Source organism: Haliotis rufescens, unplaced genomic scaffold (genome assembly GCF_023055435.1).
Source record: "Haliotis rufescens isolate VD_foot unplaced genomic scaffold, xgHalRufe1.0.p SCAF_24, whole genome shotgun sequence".
Taxonomy (NCBI): domain Eukaryota; kingdom Metazoa; phylum Mollusca; class Gastropoda; order Lepetellida; family Haliotidae; genus Haliotis; species Haliotis rufescens.
Window position 1 is genome coordinate 6,124,076 of NW_025963935.1, and position 12,422 is coordinate 6,136,497.

A 12,422-nucleotide genomic window follows, 5' to 3' on the forward strand; every position below is an offset into this window, starting at 1 on the left:
GCTGACTGAGAACATACGTTAACAGAGAGGTAAGTAGACGCTGATTGAGAACATACATCAGCAGAGAGGTACGTAGACGCTGATTGAGAACATACGTCAACAGATAGGGAAGGAGACGCTGATTGAGAACATACGTTAACAGAGGGGTAAGTAGATGCTGATAGAGAACATACATCAACAGAGAGGTAAGTAGACGCTGACTGAGAACATACGTCAACAGAGAGGTACGTAGACGCTGATTGAGAACATACGTCAACAGAAAGGTAAGTAGACGCTGATTGAGGACATACATCAACAGAGAAAATATTTAGACGCTGATTGAGAACATTCGTCAAATGAGAGGTAAGTAGACGCTGATTGAGAACATACGTTAAAAGAGAGGTAAGTAGACGCTGATTGAGAACATACGCCAACAGAGAGGTAAGAAGACGCTGATTGAGAACATACGTTGAGAGAAAGGTAAGTAGACGCTGACTGAGAACATACGTTAACTGAGAGGTAAGTAGACGCTGATTGAGAACGTACATCAACAGAGAGGTAAGAAGATGCTGATTGAGAATATACATCAATAGAGAGGTATGTAGACGCTGATTGAGAACATACGTTAACAGAGAGGTAAGTAGATGCTGATAGAGAACATACGCCAACAGAGAGGTAAGTAGATGCTGATAGAGAACATACGTTAACAGAGACGTAAGTAGACGCTGAGTGAGAACATACGTTAACAGATATGTAAGTAGACGCTGATTGAGAACATACGTCAACAGAGAGGTAAGTAGATGCTGATTGAGAACATACGTCAAAAGAGAGGTATGTAGACGCTGATTGAGAAGATACGTTAACAGAGAGGTAAGTAGATGCTGATAGAGAACATACGTTAACAGAGAGGTAAGTAGACGCTGATTGAGAACATACGCCAACAGAGAGGTATGTAGACGCTGATTGAGAAGATACGTTAACAGAGAGGTAAGTAGACGCTGATTGAGAACATACGTTAATGGAGAGATAAGTAGACGCCGATTGAGAACATACGTTAACAGAGAGGTAAGTAGACGCCGATTGAGAACATACGTTAACAAAGAGGTAAATACCATACAATAACAGGGAGGTAAGTAGACACTGACTTAGCATGCTAGAACTAAAATACATTGGGTCATTGTTCCCAATACTCGCTCTCTATATACCAATGACAATTTATTGTAGCATGAGGTGAAAGTGTGCTAGACTTTGGTTTGGTATTTTAGCTGACAGTTAGTCGAGTTTCGATGTAATATACATGGCTAGTTACATTATAACCTTCGGATTTTGATTTTGCCTTTCCCATTACTCAAACATATAGCTCGCTCTAACACATAGCCTGCCTTTTCTTTCATACTCCAGGAAAAGAAATGGAAATGAGAAAAGCTGAAGGACAGGAGTATGATGCTGGTAGGTCGAACAAGTAGACCTGAGGTTTGAGTTTAAATAGCATGATTACTGAAACAACACTACAATGTTCTAGATTTCACATATGAATATTTCAAAAAAAGAACATCAATAAACATAGGTTTTAGTAAACTAATCTGTGGCACTAAATTTTAACTCACTCACTCACTCACTAATCTACCAACTTTCTGTGGTCAAAAAAAATATTGTTGACCTACTGCAGGCAACGTTGTTGCTGTCACAAGAGTAATGATGACAAAACTGAGAAAGAGTACTAGATGTGGGGAACCGAACCCAGGCCTTTACGCGCGACAAGCGAACTCTTTAACCATTAGATTCCCCCACTGTCCCTTTGGTCTTGCTGAGTTGCACTTCTACTAAAACTAATACAATTCACCATGTTGTCTTCCTCACAGAGCCCATCTATCAAAACACCAGCGGCAGCAACAAGTTGGCAAAATAACCATTGGAGGTTATGACCGGGGTACCTACCTTCGATAAATGTCGAAACTATACAGTAATTTCAGAATATTGTACATAGTTGGTATTAATAATGTTTTATGTGCACATTTTGTAAAACAGTTCTGAATTACATACACTGTGATGTTTGTAATGCCAGTCCTCTTATATTCTTGTAATCATGATCAGCCTGTTATGATACACCTACACTAGCTTGAAGCACACGCATAAAAATGATACACGCTTGTTTAATGTTTTCGAGAATGTAGTGTAGTTTTATACTTTTATTTCACTTTGAGTGTGAAGATCATTTGCTCATCTTTATTTGTGATGTTGTAACATCCTGATTGATGTATTTCCCGGTTTAAAAATACACATCATATTAACAGAAGTAAAAGAGGGTCCAAATCCTCAATATTTCAGAAATTGCTATAGTTATTCTCATACATGTACATGCCAAATGTGTGTGAAGCCCATTTAAGGTATCCCCGGCCGTGATATCGCTGGAATATTGCTAAAAGCGGCGTAAAACCATACTCACTCACATGTAAGTTACTAATAGCTTTATGTAGCCTCAGTGTTCCTTGTTAATAATTAGAGGCCATTGCTGTAGTGTCTGTTGTGTTATGTTTTCATATCTTCCCACTGTATTACATATTATATATACTCACCGCCAAAAGAAACATGTTGGTCACTAAAATTGGTTTGATCAACAATGAACATGCTGGTATGTTCATGATCCACAATGAACATACTGGTATGTTCATGTCCATGTTCATGTTGTGTGAACCGATGCTCATGAACATGTCAAGTCATAGATCCATTACGCGAGATGCATCATTTGTCTCGTGCAGAGTAGGCACGTAAAGTTTGGAAGTTCACGTGCAGCATACTGTTGTAAGAATAAAGACATTTGACTGATCGTTAGTCTTGTCTTTACTTGGTACACATTGGAAACATATCTTCTCAATTCACATGTGTAGAAGGGTGGGATGTGTGCGGTTCTTCAAACAGAACAACATTAACTGGTAACTTTTGATGGGAAAGTAACCTAGCTTTTGTTTAAAATGGGTTTGCTTCAGAAACATAATTTAGGATATTCATTTTCAAGACGTGAAGTGGATAGTGCCAAACCCCGTTGCCAGCCAAAATGACGTATTTTCAGTCAAGATGTTCCGACTTAGAAGGGTAGGCTATGTTCTCCAAAAAAAGCACAACAATAATTGGTAGGACAGGAACTTGGATTTTGCTTGAAATGATAATTTCGGATAGAAAAAAAACCAGGATAGTTTTGGTTCTCAAAATAAGACCTGGATAGTGTCAAACCCTGTTGCAAGGCAAAACGAATTGTTTTCAGTGTTCCGAATTAGAAGGGTGGGCTAGCTGTATGTGGTTCTCCAAAAAGCACTAAAATAACTTTTATCTTTATTTTGGAAAGTAATTAAGCTTTTATTTAAAAATGAATTTGCTTCAACAATTTTATTTAGGATATTAGTTTCCAAGATGTCAGGAAAGTGCAAAACCCCGTTGTTAGTCAAAATGGGTTGTTTTCAGTCAAGATAGTCCGAGTTAGAATAGTTAATATATGCCAAAATTAGAAGGGTGGGCTGTGTGCGGTTCCCCCAGAAGCACAACAATAACTCGTAGCTTCTGTTTGCCAAATGGAAATTTGCTGAAAAATGTTATCTAAAGTTTTGGTTTTCAAGATATGAAGTTGATACTGCCAAACCATGATATTTTGTGAAGCCCAGCGTCTGAAATAGATTTCATAGTTATTTTAAAATAATAAAGACTTAAATTCCATTGTTTAAGAAAAAAAACACTAAAATAATTTATATCAAAATCAATACTCAATTTTAATGCAGGAAACGATCAACCTTTGCCGGACCGTACAGCTCAAGACCAAGATGTTTTGCAACCACAGCAGTTGTCTCCCATTTCATTTGGAGTTTATCCAGGGCCCTGTTCCCCAAAGCGATCTTAGTGCTACGTTGTTCGTAAGCCTATGATAAAGTATGGGAGTTACGACCAACTTAGCACTAAGATCGCTTTGTGGAACAGGGCCCAGATCAATATAATTCATTTATTTTGACTTAAAATTGGGGATTTCTTTTAACTTTTAGACTTCAATTATCTAAACATACATGTACTATTTTAGGACAATTAAGAAACTCATTTAAAAACAATACCACGTTTAAACTTGAATGTATTAAGTTAAATATCTAGATCTATGTAAACTCAAGAAAGTAATATCTATATTTACATTTATTCTTAGCTATTTTGATTTCTTATAGGGGGCAGACAAAAGGATGAAGATACAGATGGTGGGCACCAATTAACCTTATTAGGTTGTTGTTTTTTAATAATATTTTACAGCTGTGCATCTTAAAATATATTTGGTATTTTGGATAGGATGAAATTATATCAAAATTAATTTCATATTATCATTTTAAGGTAGAAACATAATATCACAGTTGAATATCACATATTTAATATTATATACAGAGTATTAAAGAAATATAGAATTATATTTGTCCCATGTATATTCTTTAAACTAAAGATTTAAAAAACAAATATTTACCATGTTTACTGAAAACAACATTTCTTTAATGATGCAACTGTTGTATTATCATAGCAGATAAAGAATCCCAATATGCATAGCTACCTTATTTTTTATGATAATTATTCAGCATTTCTTTTGATGATAAACTGGACATATGACAAAATAAGAAATGTATTTTTATGTATTATTCTCACATTACAAGGTTTACAGTGGTTTATTTTATTTAACAATCTTATTGGCTTCTGAGAGTGGAGAGTAATGTCGCTATTTTAAGTAGAGTCCTTAAGTCATTCTAATTAGTAATGTGCGAATTTGCAGAGCTTGGTAAGTAAAGAAAAACTCAAATTTATGGGTGATGAAGAAAAGATAAAAAAGGGGGTCGTCTTACAACATTTACCATAAACCTCAATTCGTAACGTGAGCAATTTCAAATTTTGATCTTTATACCTTTTTCAAAATATTCATATATCAACAGGTCAGTAAGATACATATGTATTATGAGTCCTGCTTTCATGATGATAAAAAGAATAACGTATTTACGTACACCCCCAACGGTGACCTATTTAGTGTTGCGCATTGAGAATGATAGTCACGGCGAGACGAATTCAAATAAAGTTATAGGCCGAGTAATCCAAAGCCATTGACAAATATCAATTCACATTAATATTTCTCAAAACGTTACTCTCATCAACTTTTAATCGTTAACAAAGAACATAACATTAATGCTACCAATGCTGACGTTGAAGACACAAGATCACAGACGTTGATGATACACCACTGACGTTGAAAACACAGCATCACGGAAGTTGATGATTACACCACCACAGACGTTGATGATACACCACTGACGTTGATGACACAACATCACGGACGTTGATGATACACCACTAACGTTGATGATACACTACCACTGACGTTGATGATACACCACTAACGTTGAAGACACAACATCAGGGACGTTGATGATATTCTGCTGACGTCGAAGACAGAATACCACTGACGTTAATGATACACTACTGTTATTGAAGACACAAAATCACTGACGTTGATGACATAACACCACTGACGTTAATGATACACCGCTGCACACCCTCTTCTTCTTCCCTCCCTCCCTCCCTCCTCTCTCCTTCACGCCTTCCCGCCTTCCTCCTTCCTCCTTCTCGCCTTCACGTCTTCCCGCCTTCATCCTTCCTCCTTCTCGCCTTCTCGTCTTCCCGCCTCCCCGCCTTCACGCCTTCACGCCTCCCCGCCTTCCCGCCTTCCTCCTTCTCGCCTTTCTCCTTCTCGCCTTCCCGCCTTCCCCTTTCTCGCCTTCCCGCTTTCCCGCCTATCTCCTTCACGCCTCCCCCGCCTTCCCGCCTTCCTCCTTCTCGCCTTCCTCCTTCCCGCCTTCCTCCTTCTCGCCTTCCTCCTTCCCGCCTTCCTCCTTCCCGCCTTCCTCCTTCTCGCCTTCCTCCTTCCCGCCTTCCTCCTTCCCGCCTTCCTCCTTCTCGCCTTCCTCCTTCCCGCCTTCCTCCTTCCGCCTTCCTCCTTCTCGCCTTCTCGCCTCCCCACCTTTCTCCTTCTCGCCTTCCTCCTTCTCGCCTTCCTCCATCTCGCCTTCCTCCTTCTCGCCTTCCCGCCTTCCCGCCCTCCCGCCTTCCTCCTTCTCGCCTTCCCGCCTTCCCCCCTATAATTTGCAACGTTGTTGTTACGTTGTGGAACAATGTAACGTAAGAATAGCATTGTTGAATAAAGTTATAATGTAACGTAATACTAGCGTTGTCATAGAGAGACAGAATTACGTTCTGAAAATTTTAGTATTAAGAGATGAAAATTCAAGCACCGAATATATAGAAAGATAATGCATTACTTTTTTGGTATTCTGACAAATTCAGGTTGATTTTGATAATGCAGGTGTTTGATGCAAACAAATAAAATAGTTACATAATATACGTCTAGTGTAGGGATAATATACCATAATATTTGGTAGGAATAACTGTTACTAACTTTCTTCACGTAGAGTAAAACAGTATTCTCAATCATACGCTTAACTGTATTATTTGTCCGTGAATACATGCAGCATAATGAAAACCATTGTCAAAGAAAGGAGACAATTCAATTTTAGCTTCTGCAGTGGTTTCAGCCTATTGTATTTGATAGTGATGGCAAAGTTAATAGAGGCAATAAAGCTTATATATGATAGTTGATATGACTAATAAATATATAACACATTCAGCAAAACTATTGACAGTGAAATCGTTTGGATTTGGAAGTGGGACAATCTGGCTTAATAACCTGGGCTGCACTGGTACTGAATCATCCCTGAGTCGTTGTTCACATGTTGTTATCATATGTGATGAAAGTGAGTTGGCATGAATACATTAAAGTTTCTATAAAGTTAATTGTTCAATGTGAAGTCATTCAAAACTGAGATGCCTAAAATCTGCAATCTTTGTTCAAAAAGTTGCGATCGAGCTCCTCTCTATAAGAAATTCAAAGAGTGTCATGTGACTCTTGTTCAAATGCTGCTTGATCAAAGTTACAACATCCAAGGCCTCATTAAAGCTTTCGAAACGGTTTATGGTGGACAGGTGGAGGGCGCCTCAATGACAATAATAATGGAATGACTTGTACCATCTATTCCCGTATCTTTTCAAGTGAACAGTTGACTTGCTTTTGCGTGTGTTTGTGGCAGTTGTCACCAGTGGGGAAGCATATACTGTGTGTTTATAAATCACTATCAGATTGTGTTAATAAAAGGTGTTCGACCTGTTATCATCAAAATCTGATGGTGATTTATAAAAAAACTTGCTCATTTTATCGTTCATCAACTGGGCTTTCAGCAGAGATTTCTTATGGCTAGGTGAAGGGTTTTATTGCTCTTATTGAATCATACAGTGACAAGTTCTTTCGTTCTTATCTGGCCATTCATTATACCACTAAGGCAATGCTAAATGAGTGTACATGGTTTAGATGTAATGAGAAGGTAAACCGAATAATGGTGACACTGTTAAATTATATACGAGGTATTTGGCCTGCTTGATTTCTCTCACAAGGTAGTATAACTCAACTGCGGGGGCACTAAACCCAACTCACTCACTCATTATATCCGAGTGTGGTGGTGAGTTGAAGTGGGTTTTGACTCCAGATTATTGCACTTCTATAACTGGCAGGTGTGGACTTGTCTGTGTCTGCTTGTACTAGTCTGGACTGATGCTGATTTTATAGTGCCAGCTCATTGAGATACCACGCCGAAGTTTTAACATGAATACATGCACTCATCAAAGTATACTGACTCTGAGCCGACCAGTCCTTGTTTTAGCCTCTTAATGTCGAGCACAAGGCAGGACAACAACAAGTACCATATGTTAAGGATGTTGGTTTAACGCGACTGTGGATTGAACCACCGACCTGCTGCTCTCGGGGCAGGCGATCTATCCACTGCACCATGGAGAAGGTCAATGTTACCAGCATTGTTCATGTTTTCTGGTGAATCTTAGCTAAAATTAAGAAAACAAAGCAATATTGTATGACACGTGTTCATTTCAACTTCCCCCTCCCCCTCCTATAGTTTAAGAGCTTTACCCTTTACTTCCAGATCCTCTTTGAGGAATAAAAGACGGTAACTCTAATATCAAATGTTCACAGTATGCAAAGGCATCCCCGTGCATGGTAACAAACAGGGTTAGTCATCCTGTTAATAATGGCAACAATTAAAATTTGAAAAACACAGGGTCACTTTTAATTTACTGAATAGATAGATGTACATTTGAAAACATCAACCAATCTCACACAAGATCATCCAATCACAGGTCTCTCAATCTACAAACAATCTTTCTCTACCAAAGCAGCTGGCCGAACGACTGTTTGTTTGTTGTTTAACCCCACACTCAGCAACATTCCAGCTATATGACGGCGGTGGTCAAACGACTGATTCTTTTTTGGTGTAGTAGCAGTCATCCTGTAGACTGGCGCCAGCACTCTCACAGTTGCAGAGAAGTCCTTTTTCAAATCACTTTAGACTTCAGGTAATATACTTTTCACTTACTTCAATGAAAGTAATACTTGTGAAAGTGAATAAATTGTCGACACCAGATATACAAACTTTACCCAGCCTCGTCATTTAGTTCAAGGAGAATATTCACGATGCCCTTTTGTACAATTTGGGGATAATGATGCACTGTACATCACCTGGTTGGGATGTTGACATCTCTCGATGGCGAAAATTGTGCAGAGTTACAATGTGGTTATCATGTGGACAGACTAATAAGCAAGCTACCAATGAGCTTAAGAGAGAGTTTCATCAAACGCTGTACCAAGAAAGATGTGATGGAAGGACACTCAAAATCAATCCAACACAATGCAAGATAACGTATAACATAGCTACACAATAGGGAACTGCTACCCGAGGCTTAAAAAAGGTTTAAAGAAAATTGCCAAGAGCTTTTGGACATTTTTCTGCGAAATATGTTTCATCTGTAGCCGTTGAAGGCAGGTTGCTTTCAACAATGGCCGATATAGATGTAGGCCGTACTTGACTCATCTTACTACGTCAGAGACTAAAGTCATCCGTGGTAATGTTGGGCACAGCGCCTGCAGGAATATATCAGATTACATAACGTCTTGCACCAGAACATTGGATACATGCTCAACTCTTTGCTTCCAAATGTGCTGATATTCACAGACAGTGATTTCCATTACACTATGGAAGCTCTGTGGACTGATCCAATGTTGGAAACAGTCCTGTTTACCATGATTGTTTATGTATGACACTCATATGTAACATAATATATTTTCCTGAACTATAACATCTATTACAAACTCTTCTCTCTCCAGTGACGAAAAATTTGCACCAACTCAGCGACTAGCGTACATCTGCCGTAACTGGTGTTTCAGTTCGCGAGATTTCAGCGTTCTCACTTGTAGCGCTTGTTATTAACACAAACACTAGGTATCATCACTGTTTGATACTGATTCATATGAATATTACTGGTGCAGACTGAGACGAATGTTTTATTACTATGTATAATGGGACTTGATACTGTGACCCTTCTATTGCACCATCTGCTAGACAATGGCAATGTACAAATCACACGTACAAATTATAACGCACTTTGTTCATTACAAAGTGACTCTTACAACTAAGTACAGTGGTGTGGGTTAATGAAGTATAGTTATACATTAACTGTCCGTATTTATCGTAAAACTTTGCTGGCAAATATCACAATATACTTTGCCCATGTTTGTATGATATGGGACATAGATAAATTAATCAATTCATCCGGTCCCCTCAGTTCCTTACAAATTTACCGTCGACTCTCTTATTCGGACTGTTTACACTCTCGACTAAAGTGACGGATCAAACAACTAATTTACTTTTGACAAGACACTGTCTAAATCGGCCTGGGCCAGACGGGACTGGATTTCTTTATCTAAGAAATAAACGACGAGTGGGAGTTGTTTATTGTACAATAAAACACTGCAGGGAAAAGTTTTATGTCGCAAGACAGATGCGTTGTCAGTTTGGACGCATGGCCCTGTAACGTGTGACTGCAGGAGTTGTCTCCCTTGTATAGTGCTTGTCTTGATTGCGAGCCCACTCTGTCTCACTGCTGCGATGATGTTGATTGACTTATACTGTGTGACGGTGCAGCTCGAAAGCGGCGACACGCGGCTTGTCTTGCGTACCTGGAACTGACGGAGTAGTCTCCCTTGTGCCGTTCAGGATTTAGAGGCTTTGTTGATGCATTTGACAATCACTGGTGTACCAAGGGAGACGCAGAACACTTGACACTGCAGACCAGAGAGGTCAAGCGTGTATACCGTATATATGTCAGTATGTGTAATATCATCACACTGTACAAACATGTTATTTAGATAAAGCGGACTGAGATAGCATAATAACTGATGTATACCATATATATGACAGTGTGTGTGACCTTTGTAAGATCATCACACTGTACAAACATATTATTTAGATAAAGCGGACTAAGATAGCATAATAACTGATGTATACCGTATATATGACAGTGTGTGACCTTTGTAATATCATCACACTGTACAAACATATTATTTAGATAAAGCGGACTAAGATAGCATAATAACTGATGTATACCGTATACATGACAGTGTGTGACCTTTGTAATATCATCACACTGTACAAACATATTATTTAGATAAAGCGGACTAAGATAGCATAATAACTGATGTATACCGTCTACATGACAGTGTGTGACCTTTGTAATATCATCACACTGTACAAACATATTATTTAGATAAAGCGGACTAAGATAGCATAATAACTGATGTATACCGTATACATGACAGTGTGTGACCTTTGTAATATCATCACACTGTACAAACATATTATTTAGATAAAGCGGACTAAGATAGCATAATAACTGATGTATACCGTATACATGACAGTGTGTGACTTCACATATCACCACACTGTACAAACATGTAATTCTTCCTTTCCAAGCAGTGACAAGTTTCAGATTTATGCCCAAATTGCAGAGAAAACAAGACTGCAAATTGGGACATAGGGTTAGTCAACAAAAACACGCCACACAATAGTGTCCAGTATTGACTTCAATATATTTTGTGTTTATGTAGGTATAAACCAGTACAAGTATGTCGCGTTTTCTGAAGACTGTCACATCAAAGTGTCACACCGGTTTGATCTACCCGATTTTAAGGAACATGTGCAGATCGGTTTTATAATATGGATTAATACAAATTGTGCACACCAGTGTTACTGGAAGATCACAGAATGTTCTCGTGGGTTTAACATGGCGGATTTTCACGAAGCACCTCCACCTTACGTTTGCACCTTCATACATGCAAAACATTTAAATATCAAACGTTGACGCCAGATAATAAACTAGTCAATTATTATAAATGCATTTCCCAAAAGACTGCTTATTTAATCATTACTCAAGAAAGAGAGACAACAACACGAAACCAGTGACATCATTCAGGGCCAAGTCCAAAGTCCCGCCACCCTATTATCGGTCAATCAGGAGACAGTAGACTGCAAAAGACGTGGCCTATTTTTTCGTTTGGCTAGGCCAGGTTCACACAGCGCTACGACAGGAAAAGTGAAAAAAGTCAGATAACTGTCGTCAATGACCTGGAAGGTCCTATCTTTGTCTAGACGCAGTCGTATACATTCGTAACAGAGTCCTACGGATCAGGAAAGGTCCAGAGAGGTTGGCCAAGCACTCCCGACAGTATGGTGCGTCCCGTAACATTCGGAAAACTCAACCCATTTTGTCTCGTCGGATTACAATCGTGACTATGTCGTGACAGATTCTGCTGTATCGGATCAAAATCGTAAGAATGTTACGATGTTTTGTTATGTAATAAGGACAATATGGCTCTATTCGCTGCGGCTTAGAGGTCACGTGTACCTGGTGCTTGCATTCTATCAGTAAATAAAAATATTTAAAGATTACAGGTATGAATACAAGCTCAATGAAGGCTGCCATGGGTAATTACGCTCAGTTGAGTTTTGTTAATATGGTTTACGGTGATTTGTTTGATGTATTTTGGTTATCTGAAGCTCTGTTAACCACAAAAACATTTTGAACCAGTGTAAAGCACTTTTCCCATTTATATAACATTGTGTGAGGACTGACTGTATCTGTGCGGATAGCCATTGCCTCGACACATCCGTGTATTATTAAAGAATGGCATGTTCATACAGTGAGTCAGGAGGAAGCAAGCAATATCTACTGTACACTCTTATGATCTCTTAATCTATATCGTTTAGAAAAAAGTAAAATCACTGTTTGCGACATGTTTACAAACTTGGATCCACCCGGCATGTATATACATCGGGTGTGGACCACGGTGATTCAAAGTGCCTGAAAGTATTCAGTATCCTATAAACCTGTTTAACACTGCATACATTTGAGTGAGTGAGTGAGTGAGTGAGTAGGGTTTTACGCCGCTTTTAACAGTATTCAAGTTATATCACGGCGTGTCAGTT

At 38.8% G+C, this 12,422-nt stretch overlaps 1 long non-coding RNA gene across 1 annotated transcript; it reads left to right on the plus strand.

Moving 5' to 3' along the window:
• The first annotated feature begins 184 nt into the window (after positions 1-184).
• LOC125383544 lies at positions 185-1,976 on the plus strand. The gene is made up of 3 exons (XR_007222789.1): positions 185-224; positions 1,381-1,428; positions 1,842-1,976. It is a non-coding gene; the product is annotated as an uncharacterized LOC125383544 (long non-coding RNA).
• The last annotated feature ends 10,446 nt before the right edge of the window (positions 1,977-12,422 follow it).